Below are 10,832 nucleotides of genomic sequence, written 5' to 3' on the forward strand. Positions count from 1 at the left end.
GTGTGGTTGGATTTCAGTTCTCAAAAGTTCAGGGCCCGTATTCATAAAGAATCTAAGAATCCTCTCAGAAAACTCTTAAAAGAATACTCCACTTTTTTTGGAAATACGCTAATTTTACAACTCCCCCAGAGTTAAACTGTTGAGTTTTACCTTTTTTGAATTCATTCAGCTGATCTCCGGTTCTGGCGGTACCACTTTTAGAATAGCTTAGCATACATCATTGAAGTGCAAAAGACCATTAGCATTTCTCCACAAAAAATTACCAAAGTGTTTAGATATTTTTCCTATTTAAAACTTGACTCTTCTATAGTTACATCGTGCACTAAGACAGACGGAAAATGTAAAATTGCGATTTTCTAGGCTGATATGACTAGGAACTATACTCTCAGTCCTGCGTAATAATCAGGAAACTTTACTGCCGTACCATGAGTGCAGCAGACACAATGTTATGACGCAGAGCCTGAAAGAATGTTGCGTTCAAGTCCTCCTGGTAAGTTCGTACGTACGAGGTGGGAAGTCGTGTTTACGACGTGAGGTGCGTTCAAGTCAGTTTCGTCGGAGCAAAATGGTGGTGTACCTTCTTTTAATGAATTACACGAAAATACACCAAGATTTGTTAACTCTGCTAATAAGAAAAATTGAAGTACAAAGAATGTGCATCAGGTGTGTTTTTCTTTTTATGTTTTTTATTAGCTTATGAAGCCAATGTAAACTCTATCATTAGGTTTAATTTTTATATTACAATGATATATTTTGTGCAGAGAGTTTGCTTTATAAATGAAAAAGCCTTACAATGTCAATGAGTAAACATTCAAATTCAATTAAAATTTACCGTCAACAGACGTTGCAACATGACATCATGACTTTTGCGTAAACATACACGCCACTTTCGAGTCAAGTGGCGTGTTATCTCTACGCATTTTGAGCTATCTGCGTGTATCCACGTGTATGCGTGTATGTCTACGCCATTAACGTCCGAGTGATTCCGTGTACACGCTGTCAAATGTCCGCGCGAAACGAAGCAAAATGTAGATCTACATCTGGGGAGTGATCTTTCTTTTCCTTGGATGGTGAGGGAACAGTCATAAATGCTATTAACCCCAGTGACGGTTAGGTTTAGGGACGGGGTTGAGGTAAGTCATATATTTATATATACAGTTCAGTAATAACATTAAGTCAACGGCGTTCATAAACACGCTGAAAAGTTATGCGTCTTGATAGCACGCCAAAAATGGAAATCTGAATTGGCGTGTAATACACACGCTACTTCATGAGATCAGTCTGGACGTTGAATGAACGTTTCTCACTGACACTCCCCCAACTCGTACAGACCGGGGCTTAAAGAAAATCCCGAGCTCCCCACTGGTATTTACGACACTGTGGTGGCGTTCAAGTGCGTTCAACTCGTAATTACGATGTATACGAGATGACTTGAACGCAGCAATAGGCTATGTGCACAAGCGTAGTTTCGAACTTCCGCTTTTGTCAGAAGTCGGCATATCAGTTTCCGGTCTACGACTGGTCATCCGCATCCACTAATAAACAAACAAGATGAGTGCTGCTGTTGTACGAAAAAAGAGTTCTTAAACACATCTAAGTTTATAAGAACTGTAGTGGATCTAACGTCTGTTTCACTATATTATATATATATATATAAATACTATATTATATTACTATATTAAAATCGCAAATAATTTAAAATAAAACTTGAAATTGACAAAAACAGCCGACTTGCCTTTTCCTTGATTAAATGTGCATTTATGGTGAGATTACTACATTTTATTTAATTAAACGCATTTATGGTGAAATTACTACATTTTCAGGTCAATCTTTATCATTTGACCACCAGCATTTGCAGCACAGCAGAAATAGACTCGGTGTGGAAACGATCGCTGAGCTGCTGTTATACGTACCACACCAGTGAAAAGTGAAAGCCCTAACCTGTTTACATGGTGCGTTAGGAGACTGCTGTGTGCTTCAAGTCGCTAACAGCCATTTGAGCTTCTACTGTTTCCTAATAAACACCAACCTTCGTGCGCAATGGCTGCACAAAATAGACATGTTTGTTGTACAGCCGCGGATCAGTTATTCACGGGAATCGCATCATAATATGTGAACGCACTAACAGCACACACTTGCACCGCAACACACACTGCAAACGGGTGTGAAACGGACGTTAGATCCACCTACAGTTCTTAAAAACGTAGTGTTTAAGAACTCTTTTTTTCGTACAACAGTAGCACTCATCTTGTTTGTTTATTAGTTGATGCGGATGACCAGTCGTAGACCGGAAACTGATATGCCGACTTCTGGCAAAAGCGGAAGTTCGAAACTACGCTTGTGCACATAGCCTATAGTGTCCAGCTTCCAATGTGACCGGGACTAAGTTTGTGTAGTCATCGCGTCTGCTGCACTCATGCTACGACAGTAAAGTTTCCTGATTATTACGCAGGAATGAGAGTATAGTTCCTAGTCATATCAGCCTAGAAAATCGCAACTTTACATTTTCCGTCTGTCTTAGTGCACGATGTAACTATAGAAGAGTCAAGTTTTAAAAAGGAAAAATATCGAAACACTTTGATTTTTTTTTTTTTGGGAGAAATGCTAATAGTCTTGTGCACTTCAATGATGTATGCTAAGCTATGCTAAAAGTGGTCTGCAAAACATTTCTTCTCCCTCTTCATCTTTCTATCATTTTCTCCTCTGCTAAAGAAACTTAAGATGTTAAGATGCTCTCTGAATTAGTTTTTTCTTTACTAGGATTTTTTCTTTAATTTTAAGAGTAAACGCCCACATTCCCAAGAATTTTCTTAGAATTTTGTCATTAGGAGCAACTCTTTGCATTAAGATTACGGGCCCTGATCCTGAATCAGCGTGACAAGAAAAAACTTGACATTGATTTCCTCTTTGAGCGACCAGATCTGGATTCATCAGTAGAGACGGGTTACATCCCAGATAGCAAACTGACATTGAATCAACGTGGAAACGACGTCTCTCATGACATTGAAACAATGTTGATTTTGCTCATCGAATTAACGTTGAACCAACGTCAGACGCGGCATTCTTCAAAGCTAAATGAAAATCGAAAATTGGTTTGCTTTCATAACGTTGAAACAACGTGTTGATTTCAAGTTGATTTTCCGCTAGTTTTGAAAGAATGACGCGTCTGACGTTGGTTCAACGTTAATTCGATGAGCAAAACAATGTCAGATCAACGTTGTTTCTATGTCATATTTCCACGTTGATTCATTGTCAGTTTGCTATCTGGGATGTGCAGTAGGACTGTTAGTAATTGAACATAGCAAAGAGTTTTTTTAATGCACATATTTTGAAAAGAGTTTTTTATTTGCTAATAAAAATGAGTGCCATCATCAGTGGATTCACATTAAATGTATTCTTGCTGTGGCCAAACTCTGTAATCAAATCAACTGGATCATCAGTTATTATAAATTATTAACAAAGACAAGATGGATTTTAAAAGAAAAACAAATAAGAGGCTAAACTGGTTCAGGCACTTTCTCCATTTGCGTCATGCTTCACAGAAGCTGTTCAAAATATTTACTCAGTCATTTCCTGGTGGATTCTGTGGTTTTCGGCTGTGATTAAAGTCTGAGGTTTCAGTAGCCGTCTTCTCCAAGGGTTTAAATGAAAAAAATATGAACTAGGGATTAAAATAATTATAAATATTTCCAGATCTGGATCTAGGTGAGTGTTTTCTGTCATTTGTTTGGCATTTCTATCACATTCATATAACGAGAATGCATAGCTCTGTTTTAAAAAAAAACAACTCTATTACAAATACATTTCAGAGTTTGCAGAAAAATTACTTTCTATGTCACTTTTTTGCTTTGATCTGAAAATGTTTCAAAGATCATTATGGTCTCAAACCTTTGGCCTGCATTGTACATTAGATTACTCTGTAATAGTGTTTACATGATTTCTCTTTATAATTGATGCAGTTATTTTGTGTGTTTTGCAGAATTTCTCTGATACCTCTGATATCTCTGATTTCATGTCAGTAATGTGACAAGAAAACTAAAATATAAGGCCAGAAAGAGAACGAAACGCTGCTGAAAGAAAAGAAAAAATGACAGATGAAGACAAGCCTGCACTGAAGGAAAAAAACATTTAACATAAAAGAAAATGTCAGTGGATTCAGAAAACATCTAACTCTGCAGCTGAAAAACAGTATGGACATATATCGGCCAAAGTGTAAGAAAGTTTGAGAGGAATTTCAGATTTTAACACAAATATGTGCATGTTTACAATAATAATAACATTTACGCAGTGCAGATATGTATAAGTAAATATTGACTTTTGACCCTTAAATTTTGCTTTTAAATGCATGGAATTTAATAAAAGTGAAATCCTTGATAAATCAGAATATTATATCACATATTAAATCAAATAGTTACTTTTCAATAGGTTTTCACCAGATACTGATATTATATTATATTATATATTATATACAGATATTGGTTTCTAGACTGTGATTCTAAAGAGCAAAAACAGATCGATAAAAAATGAAGAAATGTCATATTAAGATCATTAAAATGCTCTTGCATCATTATGATTTCAGGCTGGATTATGATCATGTGACTCTCTCAAACCGTAGCCTGAACTTCTGTTTGTTTGCTTTCAGTCTCTCTTGATCCAGACAGACCTGCGGAGAAAAGAGAAATTCAGGCATGAGGTCAGAGTTTCATAGCTCGTAATCATAAAATAAATCTGCATGCGTTTTGATTTCTAACTCTGTGTTTTCTCTTCAGAAAGCGCCAGTTTTTCTCATCAAACTGTTGAAGATCTAGAACATCATCTAGAACATCATCTAACATCTAGAATGTCATCTAGAACATCTAGAACATTCAACATCTAGAATGTTCTTCACGTCACTTTCAGTCGGTAAATCAGAATGAGACTGGACTATTATTTTCTTCTGAAAATGGTCCTTTTTAAAATGTTTATGCATGGTTATGACTGTACTGTGTATAGGCTATACTTAAACTGATTTTTATTTAATAGTGTGTACACAGCTTTATATATTTTGTCATAATGATCAGACAATTGAACAGGTATAGTTCATGTTGCTCAAACTGTTTAGAAATATTATGCATGCAAAATATATTATTAATGCAAAATATTTTCCCTTAAAGGACAAGTTCGGTATTTTACAATTAAAGCCACAGAAACCGAAATTTCTTGGGCCAGCAGCATGTGTCCAAATTTTAATTTTAACCGTTCTATTTCTTTAGAAACGACCTTGAAATAGGGCTTTAAGTGTAAATTACTGAACTTGTCCTTTAAACGTGTCATTACTTTACTTCCGTTTTGAAGGTATTTTTATCTTAAGAACCTTCTATAACTGGTGTCAAGTGTCTTATTCAAGAGCACAATGATCTCTGTGATTGAGTTGCATCATGAGCTCCTGGTCAGCAGGGATGAAATGTCTGTATTATTTGGATTCTGCTGAACACTTTGTGAAGGTCATGTAAGTGTCAAAGTGTATTTACAACATTAAACTCCGTCTGTTTATACTTGAAAGTGATCTCGGTCCCAAATTTATTCTTTAATGTCTAAATGACCATGTTTATACAATGCGCAAAAAATATGTATCTTAGCCAACAGACGTGGCTGCGTAATGTCACTTGTCACAAGAAGAACAGCCTATATTATGAACACTAAAAAAAAGAGAGAAAAAATCTTAATTTTAAACAGTAACATTCATTTTAAAAGTAATGGAAAAGACATGTCAATTGCTTAAAGGGTCATGAATCCCCCCTCTTTCAGCTCAAGTCTAGCTCACAATCTTTTTGAAAAATTTAACTTAAATGGGCGTGGATAGCTGTGAGAAGAAGGTAGGGGAGTGGGTTTGGTATGGCCATCACTGCCAATGTCCCATGCATATCGACTGTCACTAAAAAGCAATGGTAAAACGTGAGGAAATGCTAGATATTTTTATATAGCTGGTAAAGTTAAAGTCTTATGAAACTGTCACTTTATTATTGTCCTTTTAAAAGTAACTGAATGCCCTGCTACATTAGCCTACAGTAATCGTAATTCTATTTAAAACATATAAATGTAGGCTACATGTATAATTATAATGTCATTATAAAATATATAGTGTTTATATAGACACTATAAATGTATTTGAAAATGATACATTTTCCGCTTTAAAAAAATCGTTCCGTGAATTGCCTACATCTACGCGCTCCCTGAATCCCCATCTGGGCTCAGTGGACCAGATGGCTCTGTGGAGGAAGATGAGTTCTCATTTTAGACACAGACACACACACACACACACACCTCTGAAGGGATAGAAAAGTGTTTGGGACTTGGTACCGCATCACTGGCAAGACGCAACTTAGTTGTCAACAAGGGGAAGTCCACTCTCCACTTATATAATTTAGATGTGTCCATGGATGATGGCAAACCAACCGTCCAGAGCCAGAGTCTAGCCCCTGCAGCATCGCGGGGAACATATTCAACCCATTTAGACTTTTGCACCACGAAAACAAACACTTGTGTGCCATAATTGCCTTTCTCATCTACTACGCAATATCACAGTTTGACATGTCTGACATGGTGTCATGAATAATTAAGAGACAGTGTCTTCTTATAGGATATGAAATCTCAGTCTCATTAATAATTATGAGACACCGATGAGTCATCAAGCACTCACAGTGCATGTCACAGCCGGTGACGTGGACACGATGAAGATTTTAAACCCAGAAAGCGGGAAAAAACTAAAAAAACTCTTTTTTGTCCTATGCAGGTCATGGAAATATTAATACAATTGAATTGATGATTAATGCTGTGTCGTATTCACATTTGTAAAATACGCACGTCCAGCAGGAGGCATTGAGCAACCGATGCAGTCAATCGTGTCAGAGTAGAAGCTGCAGCTAAAAATAGCTTCTTTCCACCTATTCACTCAAGTTATATTTCCTCAATGTTTCATGTTTGCGTAAATAGGCGGAGCCAAAGATTAAGTAATAAGAGCAGCAAAGAGTTCAAAAATAGGTTTTTTGTTTTATTATCCCTCTTTCTCTCTCGATGAGTTTGTTCTGCTTTTTCGGAGCTCTTGTTCGGTTCTGGTCAGGATTAATTACAGGATTCTCTCTCTCACACACACACACACACACACACACGCGCGCGAACAGTCGCACACAGAAAGAGAGAACTAAATGTGGATATTTCTGCTCTTCATCGATTTACTTTTACAGTCAACAGAAGGTGAATGAAACACATCTTTATGCATTTCGTAAAGCTGAGTTTAAAATGTGAGATTACTTAAATATTGCGGTTGAAGTGAATGTCACATGCCAATCATTGCACAGGACACACTGTGGAGGGAAGGCAGGTGAGAGGGATCACATCTGGAGTATCAGACCCTGCAGAAGAGATAAAGTCTGAAACGAGAGATGGAAAGCCGAAAGAAGGACTCAAAAATCAATGAATCATGGGAGAAATGTGTACTGAAGCTTATTCGCAGAGAAAGCATGCAGCAAAAACCAAACAGTGAGTATTTTATTTGCAACTGTGTTTGGTTCTTTTAACAATTTATTTTCATTGAATATTCCTCCAGGAGATGTATTTTTTAAATAAACCTTAAAGCCTGAAGATTACTTAAGATTAAAGACATTTATGCAGCACGATGTTACAAAGAAAATGCAAACCATTGTATATAATTTAAAAAGTATATAGTTGTGTGACAACTTGCCCCAATTAAAACAGCATTTGAATGATGAACACAATCAACCCTTATTAATTGTTGTCTAAATGTGTGTATTTTGCTGTGTTCAATTTAGTTTCGATGACTGAAATTCACAAGAACTATCCTAATTTAAAACAGTTTAAATATAAAACTACAGCGAAAGCATGTTCGTCATTGGGCTTTTAATTGAAAACCGGAATTTACTGAAATGTTTACTTGAAATACAGACCCTGTGACAACTAGCCCCAGTTTTTCTTTCCTTTATAGAGTTTATAAAGACATACATCTTTATTATTATTATTATTCCAGTGTGTCTGGATGCAGCCGGACCGGTAGAGTTTCATTGTGCTGAATCAGAGACAGTCACAGGTGAGGTGAGGTGAGAGATTCACAGATCATCTACAGAGAAAGAGAGACAACTGATGTGTGGTACTGAAATCTGAGTGAAATGTGTTTTGGCTTTTAACCATTAGGATTAACGTAACAACCTAGCAACCACACCATAGCAACCACCCAGAAAACCCTAGCAATCACCCATAACACCTTAGCAACCCCCTAGCAACTGCAACCACCCAGAATATATCTCAGCAAAAGTCAAGTCACCAGACAACTGATGTGTGGTACTGAAATCTGAGTGAAATATGTTTTTGGCTTTTAACCATTAGGAATAACCTAACAATCCTAGCAACTGCATAAGAATGCCATAGCAACCACCCATAACACCTTAGCAACCCCATAGAAACTACAACCACCCAGAATATATCTCAAGTCAAGTCACCTTTATCGTTTTATAAAATACAGATTGTTTTAAAGCAGCTTTTCAGGGATAAATGGGAAAATATTTATGCAATGATGCAATCAGAATACAATTCTGCTGTAAAGCAGCTTTAAAAAAACAATAGTGTGGTCAGCTGAGGTCAGTTCAATACCGGAGTAGTTAATAAATTATGAAATAACTTCAAGTCAGCCATAAAGCAGTTTTGTAGAAAACAGTGATGTCATTGTCAAGCTCAGTTCAGTTCTCACCCAACAGTGTCAGTGCAGTCAGATCAATAATATTGCTGAACATTATGTTTCTGCAACTAAGCGAGCCACAAGCAAGAGTGGCAAGGAAGCCAAACTCCATCGGTGACAGGAACTGAGCTAAAAATAAACACCCTAGAAATCATCTATAATACAGTACCCACAAGACAATAGAAACCAGCTAGAACACAACTACATATAGCAACACCGTTGAAATTGCCCAGAAACCCATAGCAACACCCTAGCAACCATCCTGAACACCCCAGCAAATGCATAGCAACATAAAACCTTCAAAATTCAAGCTTTCAAAACGAATTCAAACTGTCTAGCCTGGCTTTATCAAGCAAACATTTTGTTTGTATATTGAACAAATTTTTGATCTTGTTATAGTGTATTGTTATATTTATTGCTGTCTTTTTTCTCTTTAGATTACTACTGTACATCCAGCTTTTTTGAGCTTTCTTTAGCTCTTATTCAGCAGTGAGTGACGTCACAGTGTGTCTCCATCTGCTGGACAGAGTCCTGTAACGCAAGAGGACGCTTAAGCCTTGAGTGGTTGTTTTAAACCAATGGCAGTAGCGTATCTTACAGTAAATCCATGTAAAACACTGTACAGTATGAAGGTTGTCAGTTTACTGAAATGTGGTATTTTACCTAGACTGGCATCTCTGTCTACGTCTCTGTCCTTTTGCTTTTCCATCATGGAGGAGCTTCAGCAGGTTGATCTGAACGTGTAGTTCAGAAGACATTTCACTAGCATTTTGCACCTTATTACAGTAACATGTTCTCATGATTTTACATAATTTTAGGGGTTCTGGGGAAAGTTCATTACAATAAATTTTATATTGTTTTTTTTATAAATATAAAACCTCTGTGAGGTGTCTTACACCTGATGGTTTGTGTCTGTCTTCGCTTTGTGCTTCTGTGGTTTTGTATAATTACATTTGAAAAAGTTCTGCAGATACAGAGGATCCCGAATAGGATAGGTTTTTAGAAAAAAGGTCAGTGCTGGACTCAAGTGAGGACTATTTTCTCATTTTATTCTATGCTATAAAATACTTCAATACCTGCTGTCAATTTATTAAAGGGGTTATGCCATTACGGGGTTACGTCTACGCCATTAACGTCCGCGTCATTCCGCGTGTCTGTACACGCAGTCAAATCTCCAGTCATAAATGCCATTAACCCCAGTGACGGTTAAGTTTAGGGATGGGGTTGAGGTAAGTCATATCTTTTTTTTTTTACCTAGGATGGTAAGGGAACAGTCATAAATGCCATTAACCCCAGTGACGGTTAGGTTTAGGGACGGGGTTGAGGTAAGTCATATATTTATATAACGTTAAGTCAACAGCGTTCATAAACACGCTGAAAGGCGATTATGCGTCTTGATAGCACGCCAAAAATGGAAATACGAATTGGCGTGGCATACACACGCTACTTCATGAGATCAGTCTGAAATTTCAATCTTAAGCGTTCTATTTCATCAGAAATGATCTTAAAACAGGGCTTTAAGTGTAAAATACATAACTTGTCCTTTAACAAAATTATTTGAATGTCAATTCAATTTGTAAATCATGGATGTATAAGTGAATTTTGCCAAGAAAACATCTGCCGATGCTTTTTTTCATGAGTTTGTAGACTAGATGTCTGACTGAAACTCTTTAAACATGAAGAGCACTGGTACGGTTTCTCTAAATGAGGTTTCCTAAATGAGCGAATCTCTTTCCACAGTGTGAACACTTGTACGGTTTCTCTCCAGTATGAACTCTCTGGTGTTGTTTTAACTTGCTGGATGTAATAAAGCTCTTTCCACAATCAGAGCACTCATAAGGTCTCACACCAGTATGAATATGCTCATGCTCTTTTAATGTTGCAGTCGTGAAAAAATGTTTCCACAAAAAGAACAAAAGTATGGCTTCACAGCAGAATGAGTTTTAAGGTGTGTTTTTAAGTCCGACGAAGAAACATGTTTTATCACACTGATCACAGCTGAATGATCTCACTCCAGAGTGACTGTGCAGATGATCTCTGAGAATTCTTTTCTGTGTGAAACTTTTTCCACACTGAGTGCATTTATAAGGCCTTTCTCTTGTGT

At 36.9% G+C, this 10,832-nt stretch overlaps 2 long non-coding RNA genes across 4 annotated transcripts; both read left to right on the forward strand.

Annotated features, from left to right (window-relative positions):
• Positions 1-3,545: 3,545 nt before the first annotated feature.
• Positions 3,546-5,541, forward strand: LOC120473984 (uncharacterized). The gene is made up of 4 exons (XR_005621706.2): positions 3,546-3,705; positions 3,980-4,212; positions 4,643-4,693; positions 4,770-5,541. It is a non-coding gene; the product is annotated as an uncharacterized LOC120473984 (long non-coding RNA).
• Positions 5,542-6,995: 1,454 nt separating this feature from the next.
• LOC148970744 (uncharacterized) lies at positions 6,996-9,785 on the forward strand. Of its 3 annotated transcripts, none has more exons than XR_016147812.1 (4): positions 6,996-7,233; positions 7,338-7,518; positions 8,024-8,088; positions 9,166-9,785. It is a non-coding gene; the product is annotated as an uncharacterized LOC148970744 (long non-coding RNA). The 3 variants fall into 3 exon arrangements; XR_016147810.1 differs by having other exon boundaries at positions 8,024-8,093; positions 9,166-9,784; XR_016147811.1 differs by having other exon boundaries at positions 6,997-7,233; positions 8,024-8,083; positions 9,166-9,783.
• Positions 9,786-10,832: the final 1,047 nt, after the last annotated feature.

Source organism: Pimephales promelas, chromosome 19, assembly GCF_988280905.1.
Source record: "Pimephales promelas chromosome 19, fPimPro1.hap1.1, whole genome shotgun sequence".
Lineage (NCBI taxonomy): Eukaryota > Metazoa > Chordata > Actinopteri > Cypriniformes > Leuciscidae > Pimephales > Pimephales promelas.